This window comes from Geospiza fortis, unplaced genomic scaffold (assembly GCF_000277835.1).
Source record: "Geospiza fortis unplaced genomic scaffold, GeoFor_1.0 scaffold114, whole genome shotgun sequence".
Taxonomy (NCBI): Eukaryota; Metazoa; Chordata; class Aves; order Passeriformes; family Thraupidae; genus Geospiza; species Geospiza fortis.
Window position 1 is genome coordinate 779,020 of NW_005054383.1, and position 18,957 is coordinate 797,976.

General features: G+C 54.8%; 1 protein-coding gene across 2 annotated transcripts in view; it reads right to left on the reverse strand.

The window, feature by feature from the left end:
• The window catches only part of LOC102036376 (ankyrin repeat and fibronectin type-III domain-containing protein 1-like), a 177,781-nt gene that overhangs the window by 84,098 nt on the left and 74,726 nt on the right, over nt 1–18,957 (reverse strand). The gene's annotated exons all lie outside the window — the stretch shown is intronic.

The following is an 18,957-nucleotide window of genomic DNA, read 5'->3' on the forward strand; positions in this document are numbered from 1 at the left end:
GTGCCTCTCGCAGGAGCCGCCGGGGCTCGGGGCGGCTGCTGGAGTTTTGCTCTGTGGTTGCCAGGCAATGGCGAGCTCCAACTCCAAACAGCGGGAGCAGCGGGACCGAATGCTAATCAGGCCCGCAAGAGCAATCCCAAAGCTTCCCTTTGCCAGCCAAAGCCAAAGAGAGCTCCCACCAAAGCCAGCAGGGAGAGGAGGACCCCAGCTTTTAAACAGACAGGGATCCACTGTCACCAAAACATAACCCAAAGGGAGCTCTGGCCACGCCAGCAAGATGGGGACGTGGCTCTGTGGTGGGTGATCCTCTCCATGGCACGGAGATGTTGGGGGGTCACCGGTGCAGTGGGGAGGCTGCAGCCACCCCAGGGCACAGGGTGTGACAGTCTGTGTGTGACATCCTGGTGCTCAGCCCAGGGCACACAGAGGCCTGAGGGTAGAGCTGGGAGCACACAAGGAGCACCTTCCATTTGGGGTGAGAAGCTCATTGGGAAGGACTGGAGCTGTGTCACGGGAGGTTTTGGTTGGATATCAAAAAGATTCTTCCCCCAGAGGGTGCTGGCACTGCCCAGGCTCCCCAGGGAATGGGCACAGCCCCGAGGCTGCCAGAGCTCCAGGAGTGTTTGGACAATGATCTCAGGCACAGGGTGGGATTGTTGGGGTGTCCTGGGCAGGGCCAGGAGTTGGACTGGATGATCCTTGTGAGCCCCTTCCAGCTCAGGAGATTTTCTGGTTCTGTGTTTGTAAGATGTCACCTGCCCTGGTGCTGACTGTCAACAAGCAAGAGCTCTGAGAAGCCCCCCCGGGTGGAGATGGGTTCAGCCCCTGGCTGGCCCTGCTGCTCCTCTGACCCCACAGCAGCAAGGAGCTGCAGCAAAGCCCCACAAATCAATGGCCAGACACCAAATTGGGCTGATCCAACACTGGCACAATCTGCTCAGACAGGTGGTGGATTCTCCATCCTTGGAGACCCACTGGACATGGTCCTGGGCGTCCAGGATAATCCAGGTAGGTGATCCTGCACTGAGCAGGGGCTTGGGCTGAGAGATCTCCAGGAGATCCCCAGATCTCCCAAAGCACTCCGTGCATTCCTGAGGAAGCAGAAAAACGAGCACAGCAGTAATTGCTCAGGGTGAGTGATGGCACCTGAGCGATGGGAGCTGTCCTGCAAGCCCAGAGCACCCCCAGGAACAGCTCCACCCCTTCCAGCACAGCATTCCCATATGATATTTCCTTACTTCCTTAAACTTGCACCCAAAACCCAAAGTGTCAGGGGAGGATGGATCAGTTTCAATGAAGTTCATGAGCCACAACAAATTCAATTCCTTCTGCTCTCTATGCTAGTGGGGATCACAGAGAACTGCTGATACTTAAGGAGGAATCACCACAAAGTGTTCTCAATGCCATTGAAACAACATCTGGATAACGTGCACCTCACATAGCCAGACCCTCCACCCAGACACAGTGGAGGTCCGCTCCCATCAATGCCATAGCCAGTGGAAAACTAAGATTTTAGATATCTGAGATAAAACAATGAAGAACTATGCAGAGAGATTAAAAAACCCCACCAATAAACTGGGCAGTGATTACAGCAATGATGAGCCAAAATTACTAATTTTAATGCTCATGAAGAAAATAGCAAATAAGGAGGAAAAGCAGAATTTCAGCAACATGTCCAAGGAATTGGGCCCCGAGGAAGACCAGGAGCTTTGAATGAGCTGGCGGCTGTACCACCATCCCAAAGTCTGCCCTCGAGCCATTTCTTCCCACTTTGTGTCTCAGTTTCCCCATATTGCTCAGGCACAGCCCTTTGCCTCCTCACTCTCTTTCCAGAAGAGAACAGGACCGTGCCCAACAGGCAGATGGAGTTGCACAGGTCAATCCCACCATGCTGCATTTCTCTCTCCTAAGTAATGGCCATGGATCCAGAGGGCTCTGGAGTGTCCAGGAAAGCACAATAACCACCAGTGAATGGAGCAGAGCTTGCTAGAGGCCTTTCCAAGGGCAGGGACATCACAATATCCTGGTAGGAACTGGAGCACTGAGAGAGCTCAGAGCCCTGCCTGGGAAGATCCTCCTCATCGAGGGATTGGCTAATGAAGAGGTTAATGAGGGATCACACAGGGAATGGGGGAGGCTGTGGGCAGGACTGGCCATGGGCACTGCCTGCTGTGCTGTCACACACAAAGGGACAGCAGCAGGACCGGGACAGTGCCACCAGTGCCACTTCGGTCCCACCAGGTATCACAGTCTCAGCCACACCCACAAGAGGGGAAGGGAAGGGAGAAGTGGCCAAGGGAAGGGTGGGATGTAAGGAAGCAGAGTCAGGCAAAGGGAACACACATCCTGGACCTTAGGAAAATGTCCTGTCACTGGGCTTGAGCAGAGTGTCAACACCTCCAAGTGGGAGGGAGAGAGCAGGTCTTACAGCACTCACTAAACAAACCAGTGTAGAGGGGACAGGTCCTGACCTCACTGGGAACTGGGACTGGCTTTTCTTTTCCTGCCTGTTCCTGAAGCCTGGGAACTGAAAGAGGCAAAGGAGCAGAAGGTGGCCTGGTGGTTTCCTGTGCCTTCTGGGAGGAGAGATCAATTCCTCCTGGACTGAGAGGGGACCTACAGGCTTCTATCAATGCAAATAAAGAATAAAAGCTCAAATGCCAGCCTGTGTGCATGCTCTGCTCTGGGATGGTCTCCAGACTCCTGGAGGAGTGACTGCTTGTGGCCCCTATGCATCCAGGCAGAGATGGGGATGGCAGAGAGGTGCAACTACAGTGTGGCTCAGCTCCCAAAACAATCCGGGAGCCTCACAGACTCCCAGACACCTCCTGCTGCTGCTCAGGGTGCTCGAGCCCCCAGCCATGCTGAGACAGAGGGAGAGGAGCATCACCCAGCTCTGAGTCCTGTGAGCCCCACGCTGCAGCGTGAGTCACCCTCCGGTGGGACCCACTGCTGCTCCTTGCTTGCTCACTTCACGGATGACTCAGGCCTGAGGAAGCACAGTTTAAGTCCCTTAATGAAATAATTTTTATCAGCTTGTCTTTCTAAAACAAACACCTCAAGCGAGGCTTGCACCCATCTCCTCCCTTTTGTCCTGAGACACCGAGGTGAAGGACTGTGGGCGTGGGCAGCACAGAGGCACCCGTGGGGGCAGGAGCAGCCCCTGCTGCCTCGGCATGTGGCACTGGGCAGGGCAGCCACCAGAACTTCCCAGAACATGTGCTCCATCCCTCCAGTGCCCCAGCAGGGCCAGGAGAGGACGGTGGGATACAAGGGTGCTGTCCCAGATGATGCCCCCCCATCCCTGGAAGTCTCCAAGGCCAGGTTGGATGGGGCTCGGAGAAGCCAGGGACAGTGGAAGGTGCCCATGGCAAGGGGTGGGACAGGATGAGCTTTAAAGCCCTTTGTGACCCAAACCACTCCTTGATTCTATGAATCTGGGCCAACAGGAATGCTTGAATTTGTTCGTTCAATTTCACTTTTCAGGCACTAATTAAATAATTTTGTAAGTTACACAGTGCAGGTAAGATAGCAGCCCAGATTCCCTAGGCCAGCTCATCTCCACAGCCAGCCCTGCTGGTCCCTAGTCAGAATTAGCACAACATGCTGCAGACAGAAATGATGAGTGATTTAAAGGAGTGTGCTGAATTTCAAACTTCAGCCATGCTAGGAAGATTACAGACCTGGGGTTGGAAACAAGGATGCTCATGGAGGGGCTAAGACAGAGATATTGTTTTATATATTTCTTCCTGCCAGCCGACATAAATCCTGTTGTACTTTTTCCTCCCATAAATGTTGCCAAGCATAATCTTGGCTCATCTTTTTTTCTAGGCAGTGTCCCTGGGAGAACAAAGTTATTAGCAAGGCAGAAGAAGCCTCATGCAATTATTTAGCAACTATACCAAAATAATCCCCAAAGACCGGTGGCTGCTCACAGGTGGCAGCTTTCTAAGTCACTCCAATAAAATCTGGCTCAGTAACTCCCAGCGTAATCAATGCCCACACAAACAAACCAGAGGAAAACTGAGGGATGACTGATTTTTCCATGCTAGAAGAGGATCCTGCAAAGCAAGCTCACGAGCCATTGCTGGCTGCAGGCTGTGCTGCCACACTGCCACTGTCACCTGCCAGGACCTCAGCGTCCCTGAGCTGCACTTGGAGCTGGGCTGGACCGACCCCAGGGGGATTTGGGCACAGGCAGGAGGTGCTTGACCCCCAGGGCAGGGCAGGGTGTGGGGACCATGGCTGCACAGCCTGTGCCGCCCCTCCCTCCCGCTGTCACCCTGGATCCTGGTGGTTCTGCTCCCAGCACAGCCATTCCCCAGGCTCTGTGTATCTGCAACATGCTGCAGTTATGAGTAATCAGGAGGTGATGCCTGACTGTCAGAAGGGGAATAAAATTCAGAGCCTGGGATGTGAGTGGTTGTTTGGGAGGAGGAGGAGGAGGAAGGAGATGGCAGCCCCCACCCCAGCTCACAGCATCCCCCCAAGCAAGGGCTGGAGCAGGGGCAGGCTGGGTTCTCCAGGCAGCCCATCTCCCTCCAGCCCTCTGGCAAGGGCTGGCTGAGGAGCCAAAGGGCTCTGGGAATGCTGCCTCCCTTCTGTGGACTCCAGCACCCACCCCACCTGCCACCTGCCCCCAGCACTGCACTCCTCAAACAGCCCCAGCACTGCCAGGGCCCCGAGCTAATAGAGCCCCAGGCAGCCCCAAAACACCAACTGAGGCCAGATGAACCCTCAAATCCTAAAACTTGAATTTCAGGCTGGATGAACCAGATTGCTGAGCTGAAAATCACAGAGGTAACTCCTGCCTCCAGTGTGGGTGCCTGCCTGGAGGGAGCTCCAGGCCACCAAGCTGGGGGCAGCCCAGATTCCCAAAGGCCATCCTGGATGGAGAGCAGATCCTGCCTGTGTGCTGAAGTATGGAGCACAAGGAATGGAGAACTGGAGTGTCTCAATACAGCATGGGTGACCCAGCAACACAAACCTGGTGGCAGTGGAAGGGTCAGGTGGGGCAGGCAGTGCTGCCCAGATGGGAATGGCTGGCTCAAGGAAAAGAGGGAAGAGGACAAAACCCTCTGGCAATCACAGAAGGGCCTTTGCAGAGGATGGCATTTTGGCAAGGCCAAAGCACCCCTGGGACCACGGGGAGGGGTGTGAGCCCTCAGCCCCAGCCTCTCACCATCGTGACCCTGCCCCTTCCTGCCTCGAATGCAAAGGATCTGAGGAGGGGGTGGCAATCCCCCCCAGACCCGACCCAGCCAGGGAGGATGCCAATGGCTCCAGCACGTTCATCCTTCCACAGCTACCTCATCCCAGCCAGCTCAGAGCAGGAGCCTGACCCAGCCCTCACACTGGCCTGCAGACTGCCCTGACCTGTGCATGCACACGGGGCAGTGATGCACATCCAAGCTGGGCTTTGAGTCCAATAGAAGGTGAAAAACAAGCTGGAAATCAGAGAAAACAGAGTTTGGACCACTGAGGGGGGGAAGGAGGAGGTAAACGTGGCTATGCACACACGGTGCACTGAAGCAATCCAGAGAACAGAAGCAAGGCCTGCAGCCCCCCCAACAGAGCAGCAAACCCACACTCGGGAGCTGGGGAGCTCCTGGTGTCCTCCAGGCACCTGTCCAAGACACCGCAGATCCAGTGGGGAACAGGGGCTGTTTCAGTGTCCCCCTGCTGCCACAGCCTTGTTCAGGCACCAACCCGACCCCAGCCCCTCACAATGCCCGGATTGTGAGCAGGTGAGCACCACCCTGCTCCAGCTCAGCTCAGCAGAGGGGCAGGGGCCATTCTGCCACCCACCCTCACAGCTGGGACCCAGGAGGGGAGGCCTTGGTGTTTTTCTAGGGCCTGAAATACAAACATAAACCTGGTTCTTTGGAAAATGGGGTGACCACCAAAGGGTGCTGGGCACTGCCCAGGCTCCCCAGTGAATGGGCACAGCCCCGAGGCTGCCAGAGCTCCAGGAGCATTTGGACAGCGGTCTCAGGGATGCCCAGGGTGGGATTGTCGGGGGGTCTGTGCAGGGCCAGGGGCTGGACTTGGGTCCAGCTCTTAGGTCCAACTTGGGTCCAATCCCTGTGGGTCCATTCCAGGGTATTCCATGATTCTGTGATCCCCCCCCAGCCTCTCCCTGAGCCCCAGGGCAGTGATCAGTGATCGGAAGGGCTCTCTGGGACAGCAGCCACATCACCAGCCCCTCACTCCAAAGCACGTCTCTGCAGCTCAGCCTGGCCCTGCCAGCAGGTTGTACACTCTTCAGGGACAGGCCAACCAGAACAGTGTCAAATTTCCCAACATCATTAATTCTGTTTCCTCTTCTCCTCCGGCTCGGAGCTCAGCCCTACAGGTGCACTGCACAGTGGAGCAGGAATCTGTGCTGAAGCAAAGGAAGGAGCCAAGCCCTGGTTCCACAAGCTATGCCAGCATGGCTCCAGGGACCCCTCACCCCCCACCATCTCCCTCCCTCAGCAATTGCACCCACAAAACTGGGCTACCTGCAGCACAGACCCTCACAGTGACCTGCGGTTCCTTGTCAGCCGTGAAGGGAGGACCAGCCCCATCCCAGCCTGCCTTCCTGCGGGAGGAAAAGCGAGTCTGCTCATGAGCATCTGCCAGCACCCTCATTAAACAAGTCCCTTTGCACTCCCTCCTTGCCTTCCCACCCCTTGCAGCATCTCCCCAGCCCTGCTTTCCCCAGCTGAGCCTCTTCCCAGCCACGCTCCCCGTGCCAAGGGGAGCTCACCCACAAACCCCTCGCAGCTCACACCACGCTAAGGCTGACCCAAGCTTCAAAGCATTTCTTTACTGAGAGCTCATCCAGGAAACTTTGTTTTCTGCACTCCTATTGTACTGCTGCATGCCTGTAGGAATTCATTCATGCACAGACAGCCACGCAGGCACGCACAGGCTCTGTGCTGGAGTCTCCCCGTGCAAGGAGCTCCCGGAGCCCTGCCAGGGCTGCCACAGCCAGACCCTGCACTTGCTGCTTCTCCGGATGGAAGAACTTGTCAAATTGCTGGCAAAACCAGGGGAGCTTGTAAACCTGCCACCTCCACAGCACCCAGGGTGACAGGCACGCAGAGGCCTGGGCACCTTGGCTCCGTGCTGTCAGTCACCCAGCCCTCCAGGGTGGCAGAGAGGGTGCAGAACGTGCCAGGGAGCTGCAGGCACAGGCTGCAGTCACCCATGGCCAGTACCACCAGTGGGCTGCATGCTTCCCTTCTCCACCTTATTTTTTCTTCTCTTTCATGATTAGAGCCTGCAAACTATTACCACGGCTTGGAGCACATCGGGAAGGAGCTGTGCTTGGGCTTAAGTGTTTGCAGGATCAGGGCTGAGCTGTGGAGCTGAACTCGCTGCTATTTATAGCGGGAAGCCCTGAGCACAGCACGTGCTGGAGGGGAGCGTGGCCGGGCCTGCGTTCCTGTTAAAACCTGGTGGGTTTTTTATTTTGCCTCCTTTTGGGGATGTCAGCTGCCTGATCTCATAATTGCATTCATGTGCTGCCCGGTATTTACGAATGGTCTTGTTATTTTTTAATCTTTGGGCACACCAGGTCATAAAATCCCAGACTGGTTTGGGTTGGAAGAGACCTTAAAGTTCATCCTATTCCACCCCCTGCCATGGGCAGGGACACCTTCCACTAGACCAGGTTGCTCCAAGCCCTGTCCACCCTGGCCTTGAACACTTCCATCCTCCTACATGTTTATACTGGTTTATAGGTGAAGTTCTATCTTTCATCACTGGTTTAAAAAAAAAAAGCAGGAAAAGAAGCTAAATCCGAGTAGTAAACTCAGCTCCCAGGACCTGCAGCTAATTAACCACGCCCTGTGGTGCAGCGTGCACTTCACACACGGCCCTGCGTGCCCGCAGCCTGGCTGGGTGTCAGCAGCCTGACAGCAGCTCTGCCCTCCGGCCCAGCTAATTACAGCGTGGGGAGCAAACGAGGGTGCCCTCCCTGCCCTCCCATAGGCTCCCAGGTGAGCAGCACAAGGATGAGAGCCCCCCAGAGGCTGTGTCAGGGGGTGTCCAAGGGCCCTGACCCTACCCCAGGGGTACCTGGGCATGGAGCAGGTCTGCCACCACACCCCCACCATGGCCCTACCCCGCTGCAGAGGCAGGCTGCTGGTCCCATGCCTGTCCTTCCAGCCACCCCACCTCTCCTTGGACAGAGCTCTGCCTCTCCCTTGGCTCTCCCGCTGCCCCCATGCACCCCCAGCACTGGGTCTGGGGGAGCCCCTCCAGTCTGCCTGGAAAACCAACGCCATGGGAATGTCCCTCTCCTCCAGCAGCCTCAGCCCCTCGAGAGGGACAAGGCACAGATGTAAGAGGACCAGAGTGGGACCCACCTCCACTGCCTGGGGTTTGCTGCCCCACAGGGGAGCCTGGGCACCACAGACCCCCTCAGGCAGCAATGCTGTCATCTCAGTGGGCACGGCCAGGACCAACAAAGCACAGCATCCTCAGGAAGTGTCCTCTGTCATCAAACCACTCCTGGGGTAACATGCGTGGAAAATGGGGAGCATCTGAGCAGAGCAGGGACCCCGGGGACCTGGCTGGTCACCCACCACAAGTTATAAACACCCACGGCACACACGACACCTGCAGGGACATGAACAGAGCCCAGCCCTCGCACAAGACACAGAATTTCACAGGGCTGGAATGGAGTGGAAGTGACCCTAAACCTCATCCCACCCCCTGCCTTGGGCACATACACCTTCCACCTTCCAGCATCCCAGGTTGCTCCATGTCCTGTCCTACCTGGCCTAGAACACTTCCAGGGCTCCAGGGGCAACCACGACTTTTCTGGACAACAACATCCGCCCAGAGTTCAAAGCACCATTGGAGAGCAGCTCTCTCATGCTTTTGGCCCTGAAAGTGGCTCCCCAAGGTCACAGAGCATCTGACTCAATCAGTGTAAATCAGTAAATCTCCACTCCCAGGAATGTGGCTGCCACCACAAAATGACCTTAACTGCCCCTAGCCCTGGAGGAAGAGCCGGGCTGTGTGCAGAATGACATGCCTACCACAAAACAAGAATGCTCCTTACAGCTGGCCTCTTCATCGTCCTCCTCTTCCTCCCCAGTACCCAGCACTGAGCCCAATGCATGGGAAAGCTGCTCCTCCTGCCCTGCTCATACCCTGGGAGCTGATGGGGCTGGGCAAGCTGGGTGCTGCAGAAGGCTGCAATATGCTCCTGGGGTGCTGCCTCAGCTTTATCTCAAGGCAACAGGAGCTAAAATATGATTTGGTCAGGACAGATGTGACTCAGAGGGAGCACCAGAGCTCCACAATACAGAGCAAATCCACTGCTTAGACATAGCAGGAACCACTTCACTACCTGGGCAACACTGAAAGGTCTGTTCTGAGCACTCCTTTGCCACCATCAATGGCCCAAAGAAACTCCTCTAGGTCTAGAAATTCACTTTTATTCTCAAGTAAAAAGTATTTGTTTGTTTAAATAGGGCTTGTAACATATCAATTAACCAATATCAGAGCAGCAAGCTCTCTGAAATTCCTATGAAGCTGTGGCTGCCCCATCCCTGGAAGTGCCAGGCTGGATGGAGCTTGGAGCAACCTTGGATCGTGGAAGGTGCCCCTGCCCATGGCAGGGGGTGGAATGAGATGAGCTTTAAGGTCCCTTCAAGATGGGTCCCTTCCATTCCAAACCACTCCATGGTTCTAGGATAATATGCCGCAGGTTTTTGGGAGCATCATCAATGTGAGCAGAGAAAAACTTACAAGAACTTTATCTATTTTGGTTACAGGTGAGGCTTAAAGAAGAAAGAGCCCCTGGAGCTTTGCAGATTTCTCTTGAAACAGCCTTTCCTGAGGGCTAGAGGCACTGGTTCAGTCCTGGCCACACATTTCTCATCTAGACAGGAGGGAAGAAGGAGCCAGGGGATGAGGATACCCCTCCATCCCCCCAAAGCACACGGCTTTCCACAAAGCCACCCCATCTGCTGGGAAGACTGAGGTCAGCAGTAAGGTGGGGACAATGATGACCTTGCTATGTCCCCAAGTCCACCTTCCCAAGTGGAAAGGAACAGGGACAGGCGGTCCCTCACTGCTCCCACAACTGCATCCATACCCTGAGCATTTACACAGGCTCCAGCCAGCCAACCACCACCATTTAGGAATCAAACTCCATAAAGGACACACAAGACACACTACAGAATAAATTGAGTACATTAGAAAAAGCCCAGAGAGGAAAAATAGATTTTTGGAATGTGTTCTCAATCTCATTAATTGGGAAGACAGCCTTGGAGGGGGAAAAAAATGATTATATCCTCCCCAAACCATTATCCGCTCTTCAGAGTGTATCATATGAAAACAGTTATATAAAAGAATAAATTATATTTGGAATGGCAAGAACCCCAGAATAAAGCTAGGAACTCTGATGTTCCCATATAAAGATAGGAGACAGTTATCTGTTCCAAATTTTCCAGTTTTCTGCTGCGCCAATTCAAATTCACTACATACCAGCATGGCCATATAAAGGGGACTCCACCCATGTGAGCTTGGAAAGAGCAGTAATCCCCCAAACTATCAATTTAATGTATGGGGATAGAAAATGAGGGAGGAATGTACTCCCAGAAGGAGCGCTCTGTTAACGACATGGCACAGGGCTCCAGAACATGCACACAGGAATATCATTCACAGGGACTTCTGCCTTGTGAGACCCGGGCTGAAATCGAGATTTCTGCACGCAGACACCATCGATGCTGCAAATTAAATGTCCATTTCCAGATCCAATGTGAACTTTATTTTTGTTTTATTTTCTACTATTTGCTCAGTGTCACGTTTCTTGGCCGGCACTAGGAAATAATCTCTTCCTTGGGGGGTTTTTAAATTCATTTTCAGCCCATCTTGCCCAGGCTCTCCTGAGCAGCAGAAGAGTGAGGATGCCTCAGGGCAGGGCTAGCACCAGGGAGGGTGCTCTCAGCCTGACCCCTGTGGAGGTGCTCCAGTCCCAGCCTGAGATGTGGGTGCTGACCCCAAGCAGGAAACCCCACATGGGCAGCCTCAAGCTCCCCCTTACCCTGCCCTGGATCTGAGGTGGATAAAAATCCTCCTTTTTCCTGGATTTCTGCAGATGCAACAGAGCACTGGCAATGCTGTTAGCATGGGCACATGGCACTGGTGTGGCCTGGGGCACAGCAGCAAGGGGCCAGTGACACAAACATGGGAGGCAGGATTTGACCCTGAATCTGGCCACAGACTCCTGAGCCCCCAGGAATGTGTTGTCATGTTTGAAACCACACAACAAGCTGGTTCCTTGCCTGAACTACACAAATGATACACAAAGTGCAGGTGGTGTCTTTCCAAGTTTTCTTTCCTGTTTGGAGTTCCCGTGCAGAAGACCCAGTGAGTGGCCCAGCAGCTCCATATTCCTCCCACCAGACCTGTGGAGCCACTGCTCACACCAGGAGGCAAGAAGATGGGAAGGATGCCTAGGAGATGGAAATATGGGCCAGGAGATGAAAATGAGGGTTGCAGCCCATCTTTCATCAATTTTTAAACCAGTCAAGGGCTGGCACAGAGACCCCTTGTCACCAGTCTGAAGCTTCCAGTCCCTCTCCCTGGAAGTGTTCAAGGCCAGGTTGAACAGGTCTTGGAGAAACCTGGTATGGTGAGAAGTGTCCCTGCCCATGGCAGGGGGTTGGTACAACATGAGCTTTAAGTTTCCTTCCAACCCAAGCCATTCTATGAAGAAGCAGCCTGAAGAAGAAATTATTTTCTCCAGTCCTGCCAATCTATTAAAAATCATTACAAAATAAAACAACAAAAAAATAAAACCTAAAAAACAAGAGCTTTCTAGAAAGCACCTCTTCTCATGCCCTGAGACCCTGCTGAGGACAGGAGCTCCCTGCCCCGGCTCCCCCCGCGCCATCGGCACCGCGCGGCGCTGGCGCCGGGGCCGGCTGCGCCCTGGGAAGGAGCCGGCAGCCAAGAGCCAGCCCTGTCCAAGCCATCAGGATGGATATGCAGATAAACCAGGTCAGAGAAGTGTTTCCATCCCGGCCAGACAGTGACTAAGAGACGGCATTAATTTGTTACTCAGCCCAAGTTTAACTTTTCAGACCAAGAAGAGCCAAATGGTCGTTCCAAGTGAAAAAATACTGCAGGATGCATTCCTTTGCCCTGTCCCAGGAATACCCAGGGATTCATGATTTCAAGATGGAGTTGACAGCTCTTTCATATATCACTAAGAATAACAAACCAACCTTTCTGTTTTTCTTTTCATTCCCCAAATGCTATTTACTGGTTGCAAGAAGCCACACGTCATGTTCACACAGCGCTCTGGGAAGGTGGGGCTGGACAAGCTCCACATGCTCTTAGTGCAGCACATCAAACCACCACAGACAACAAAAAGTTGTTTTATTGGCAGTCGTGCTGTCAGCACGGAGAATGAAGTGTGTATGAGGGAGCATCCACCTTCCACCCCTTTCTGGACTCAGTGTGAAGGCTCCTGGGAGCTTTACCAAGGATGTGAGACTGAGAACCCAACTGACAAACCCTTTGGAACTTGAAAGCCCTTCTAAGTTTATTCAGAATTTGATAATCTGCTACAGCACCTGTGTCTGTTGCACTGCCTGGTTCAGACAGTCCCCACATCACAGCAGGTACAGGGCAGCACCTCCGTGCCAGGGTGCAGGGAGGGACCCACATGCCCAAGTGAAGGGACAACAGCCCAATGCCTCACTGCAGGGCCCAGTGACCTCAACACCACACAGAGGGTTGGGTATCACCAGAACCTATCACACAACAGCCTTTTCTTAAATTTTTGCCTTTTAGGGCTGCCAGAAAATTGTGTTTTCAATGACTGGGCTCAGAGACTCATCCAACATCACGCTGATAATGGGACAACGCCAAGATGGTGGCAATTGTGCCCAGGGAGAGGCATCCCCAGCCCCACTGGTGCCCTCCTGGCCCTGCGCTGAAGCTGCAGGGCGTGAGGTACCACAGGGTCCCTGGGATGCCTCACACCACTACAAAGTATTTGTTCCTGCAGAGAGAGGAGATTTGACACTGTCAGCCTGGCCAAGTGCAGCACAGCAGAGCTCTAAACAAACGCTGCCACTGCGCTCACGTCCAGCTCCATCCGCAGATGGAGCAGAAGGGATGCCCATGACATGATACAGCCTCAGGAAATCCTGCCAGAGAGCTCAGACCACGTCATACCCACATCTTGTTTTATAAAACCATGTCCTGTCTCAGAGTAGGTCAGGTCAGAGCTGTGCAAAGCTTTCAGCCCCAGCATCCCTCTCCTGAAAAATTCCCAACCAGCTCTGCCAAGGGGCCATGATCCAGAGATCCAAATCCACCTCCCTGTGGTACCCCAGCACAAAAGCTGGTACCACACACTGCTGCCTACCCCTCTGGAATCCCAACAGTCCCTTCTCCTCCACCACTCAGGACCTGGGAACCAGTTTTAGTCCACAGCCAAACAAGCTTAAGGAATGCCTGTGAGACAGTGATGGAGAGCCCACAGAGGCCCAGCCGCACGAAGGACCTCGGTGGCAGCCCACTGTCACTTGAGGGACAGCATGGTGACAGTCCTCACGCCCCCTGGACATGGAAACCAGGGAGACAGGACCCACCTGGTCTCTAGCAAAACCCCGGGCAGCTCCAGCCATGCTGGGCTGCTGTAGGAGGGCAGCCCAGCCCAGCATCCCCAGGCAGGGGACGCGCACGGACAGACAGGGGGCTCTTACACTGAGGCAGGGCATCCTCCCGGCAGCCAGGCGAGTCGCAAGGGCTGTGCCGAAATGCAGCGGCCACTCGGGACGCAGGTGACACATCCTGCGTGCAAAAGGCACATCTCCAACCTGCTGGGGCTTTCGGGGCTGGGCAGGGCTCCTGCTCCTCCCCGTGCCACCCACAGCCCTTCCTTGTGGCAGCTACTCCCGGTCCCACCCTGCAGCTCCTGCCGTGCCCTCATGCTCACCCCATCCCACCAGCTCCTGCCCAGATCCAGCTCAGAGGGTATGGGAACCCTCCAGAACTGGGGTAAGGATTGGGCCAAACCCCACTGAGCCATGGCTCAGAGCCACAGCAGCTCAGGGCTGGCTGCCACAATGCCACTGGAGAGGTCCCTCCTCTGGTGCATCCCTTGTCAGGCACAGCCCGTCCTCTGGCACGCCCTCCCACACACAGGGGTCTGGGCAGAGCTCACCTCTGCCCTCCACAGGGCTGCAGTCCCCCAGGGTGCTGGCTGAGCCCATCTGGCCTTCCCCACAGCCAGAACCACAAAGTCTTTATGAACCTCGTGAAAACAACACAACCGCCTTGAATGCATTCTGGCTTTTTCCCAGTAAATCTCTTTGGTACTCCCCTAGTCTGATGTGAAATCACTCACCATCTCTATAGCACTCAGAGCTGCACAGAGGTCCCTGCTTCTTCCCTATCGTTCTTGTCTTCTCCTTCTGTCTCCTCTCCTTGTCTTCCTCCTCTCCCTCCTGGGTGGCCAGGCTCTCCCTGCCGGGAGGGCAGCAGCCTATTCCAAGATTCCTATCCGGCCGCCCACAGCCTCTCCCAACAATTACAGGCCTCTGCAGCTGTCCCAGGTAAGCAGCAATGACAGACCTCGAGGCAACTTCATGGAAATGTCTGTTCAGAGGCAGGGTTACCTGTCCCAGCCAGCTCCTGCTTGGAAAGGAGCATCCTGCACACCCTGGCAGCACGACAATCCCAAACTGGATGGAGGGAAACGAAATGACACCAACATGTCCCTAGAAAACAAGGGTCTAAGTATTTTTTAGGGCCCCTGCATCATTCCAGTGGCCCCACCCCAGTCCCATGGCTTCTTCCCAGCACAGACAGGTCTGTGGGGTTGGGGTGCCCACTCCAAAAGCTTGCTCGAGCCCAGCAATTGCAAAGACAAAGTAATCCTTTAAGGCCACATCCACATCCAAAGGTTATTGGTGAAAACCCAAAGGACAATCTTTGGCAGCCACACTCAAAATGTGGGTGCTGGGGCACTGGGCAGTGCAGGGCAGAGCCCTGGGCAGTGGCTGCAGGAGAAGCCTCAACCCCTGAGGTCAGGGTGCAGCTGCTCCCCAAAGAGGCACAGCCAGGTAGTGGGGCACCGATGTGATGGGCTGTGGCTCTCACCAAACACTTCATCTCTGACTTCTGGGCGTGATCACAATGAAAGCCCAGAACCCCCATCCAAAGAACAAAGCTGGGAATTCCCAACTGTAGCAGACACCAAGCCCACACTGCTGACACAAGGCACAAGAAACTTACAGCTCCTCTCACCACAACCCCCTCCATACTCCACAAGCAACAAATGACATTGTTCCCCCTGTCCCGTCCCTCAGGAGCCACTGAAGGCACCACCTCCCTCTCCCTATCCCTGTGTGACTCCCAGCCCTGCCCAGCAGCACCAGCCCTGCCAGATTTAACACTCAGCACAGACTCACCCCAGCTTCCCTGTGCTTTGAAAACAGCAACCTCTGACCTCAGGAGGGGCTTGTGCCCTCAACAGGGCCCCGTGTTTCCCACTCCCACGGTCTGTCCATAAAAGCCCTCATACTTCCCTGCTCAGCAGGACAACCAGGACCCTCAGTCCTGTCCATCCACTGCCCAGAGGCAGCAGCACTGCAAGGAGCTCCCCGGTCACTTCCTGCTGGTCTGCCTGTGTATTTTAGGGACATGGGGCAGATGGGCACACCAGGGAGGATGCAGGAGCCCCTGGTCCAGCACAAGCTTGTAGCAAGTGAGCAGCACCCAAATTTTGCTGACCACAGGTGTAACAAGTGATTTAGAAATAAATATGGGCATAGATCTTTGGGAAGGGTGAGGAGGAAAAAGGCTGAGGAAGAACTGGCTTAACTGGGATAAAGAAACTCTTGCATCCAGACCCCAATTCTCTCCAGAAAGAGCCAAAACCTTAACAGGAGTTTGCATTAAAGCCTCTGATCTTCACTGGGGTTTCACCCCTGGGCACCACATGTTCACACAGCCAGGGACAGCCAAAGCCCAAATTCAACTTTAACCCAAATGACATTAAAAAGATACTCCAGGGATTAAGTGACTTGACAAGCTCCAGGCACACCCAAGGACAGAAAACTAATGGTGTGTGTCACAATAGGGCTCTGATCACATGGCCCTCCTGGCACTCACCCCATGTGCCTCAGTTTACCCAGTCATTATGGGCAGGCGCAGCACTGCCCAGCTCCTGCAGGGCAGGAGGAGGTCAGGTGCATATCATAGAATCATGGAATCATGGAATGGTTTGAGTTGGATGGGACATTAAAACCCATCTCATTCCACCCCTCCCATCCATCCCACACCTTCCACTGTCCCAGGCTGCTCCAAGCCCTGCCCAGCCTGGCCTTGGGCACTGCCAGGGATCCAGGGGCAGCCACAGCTGCTCTGGGCACCCTGTGCCGGGGCCTGCCCACCCTCACAGGGAACAATTCCTTCCCAATATCCCATCTAATCCTACTCTCTCTCAGTTCAAAGCCATTCCCCTGTGTCCTATCACTACATGCCCTTGCAAATACATATAAATAAATAAATAAATATTTATATACACACACTCCTACCCACGCATATTAGATATGTATTTGTATTTTATGTCTAATAGTGCTGTTCCCAGGACTGCTCCCATGGGAAGCACAGCCCCATACTGCTTTGGCTGGGGGTCGGGATGAATAAGCAAGAGGAAGGAGGAAAGCCATGGCCCTGGGGGGTCTGCCTGCAATCAGGCAGCATTTCAGCAGTGGTGAGGGAAGAAATTAAAGAAATAAATCGTATTTTGTTCGTGCTTGGTGAACACTCACTAGAGAGTCATGATGAAACCGCACATATGCTTTTCCAGGCAGGAGACTGCAGTGCTTGGAATCACGGGCTGGTCCCAGGGTGGCACAGAGATGTGGGTACTCACAGCAGGAACAGGATAGATGCTGACAGGGAAGGAGGTGTCAAAGCACAGGGAGCTCTGGCTGGGGATGTGGGGTGAAGCAATGGATTTGCTATGCCTGAAAAGCTGGGCTGAGGCGGGATGCTGGGAGAGGAGCTGAGGGAGGAGAGGAGAGGTGCAGCCTGAGCCCTGCGGCTGGCACAAAAGGGGCAGCAGAAAACCCCCTTGACAGGACAGACCCTGCCCAGTGCCACCATGGCACTGCTGGGGCTGGGGACCACCTGCTCCCCTTCCTGTCCCCTGACCTTGGGAATGAGCTGGCCAGGAGCATCCCAACATCTCAGGATTCCCAGCAGCAGCAGAGTGGGCATGGCGCCTGTTACAAAAAATGAATTGGGTGAGCCAGTTTTGGGGCAAAAGAGCAGTTTTGAAGAGGAGGGGAGAAAAGAAAATAATTTTTAAAAAAAAGGGAAAGACAAAACCGCTGTGTAAGAGATGAAGGGAATGGGGGGAGAAAAGTTTAAAAGAAATCCCTGGGGAATTGTGGAGAAGAAGAAAAAGCATAGACACGCCAGGCAAGCTGGAGTGAGAGCCAGGGAGCAGGAAGCGCCTAACTAGGATGGAGACAGAGATACTACAGAGCCCTGGTGACGTCATGCCGGAGTCGCAGCGGTTTCCAAAACAACTCCAAACTCCAGCGCCCAGAGAGGGAGTGGGGAGTGCAGGAGAAGTGGAAACGAGATGGGGCTGGGCGCTCAGAGGGAGCTGGAACGGGAGCTGGAGGCGTCTGCGGAGCTGAGCCTGCTCCCAGCTCCCCGTCGGTTTGCTCTGGCGGGACGGGCTCTGGGGAGCCGGCAGCCACGGAGACAGAGGTTATTGTAGAGCCAGGCAGCATCAGAAAGGAAATTCCTGAGGGTGTTTTCCTAATTGACACGTACAATGAAGTTACAGTCCCCCAAAGCCCCTTGCTGCAAGAAGGTAAATGCTGGATGCTCCCAGAAGCAGAGCCAAGGAGTGAGCAACAGCAGAGCCAGCGACCCAGAGGAAATAAATCTGCACTAAATGGGAACCACACACAGAGAGTTGTCCTGATGGCAGCAGGCGGCTCTGCCCCAGCCTGTTCGGATTAGAGGGTTTTATGGTAGTGCTGGCCTTGGGGAGCCTGGCCAAGGCGGCTGGGTCGGCTCAGGGCTCTGTGAGGAGGGTGGGGAACAAAGTGAGAAGGCAGAGTGAACCCCCAGGTCAGGCTGTGGTGCCCTTTGTCCGGGGCTTGCAATGTGGGACTGCCCCCTGTGCCCCCAGCTCACCCCACAGCTGCTGGGTGGGTATGGCAGCACCCCATGGATAAGGAAGGTGGCACAACAGCCATGGTGACTTTTCCTGTCTCCCAACCTCAGGTGTGTTTCTGCCGGAGGCTGCAGGAATTCCTGCAGGTTCTCCACTGCCAGCCTTGCCAGAGCCAAGGCCAAGGCAGCACCCGGGTGCTCCCACACCTTTGCTCTCACAGCTTCACCTCCTGCCAGGCTGGAGCCTGCCTGCTCTCACAGGCTGTGCTGCTTGATAATCGGCCCAGCCGTAATTGAGCCGTCCTGGGGCTGGGGCTGATCCTGGAGGTCTGGTATCCTGCTGGGACACAAGGATCCCCACTCTATAACACTGCTGCACATGTGATGAACCTGCCTGGTCTCAGAGCTGTCCTACTGTGCTTGGCTTCTGCAAGGGGATGCAGCATGCAGGGAACACTGCCAAACACACTGGCCAGGGGTATGGGGGTCAGGGCACACCTGCAGGCTGCTGGAGGGGTCCAGGGTGGGAAAAGGACCCAAGAAGGGTGAGCAGGGCACAGTGACCTCTCTGCCTCCAAACCTGTGACAAGCAGCAGGAGGGCACAGGCTGCACAAAGCAGGTTTGACCATGAGGCCACCTTGCAAGCCACTCAGGAAAATCCGTGGGAAGGCAGCGAGACCCCCGAGCTGGCGAGAGAGGCAATTGTTAGGATGGAACTGCCGAGAGATGTCCACGTCCCCTGTGCACACACTGCATGGCTCAGAGCCGGCAGCACCGGGAGCTGCCTG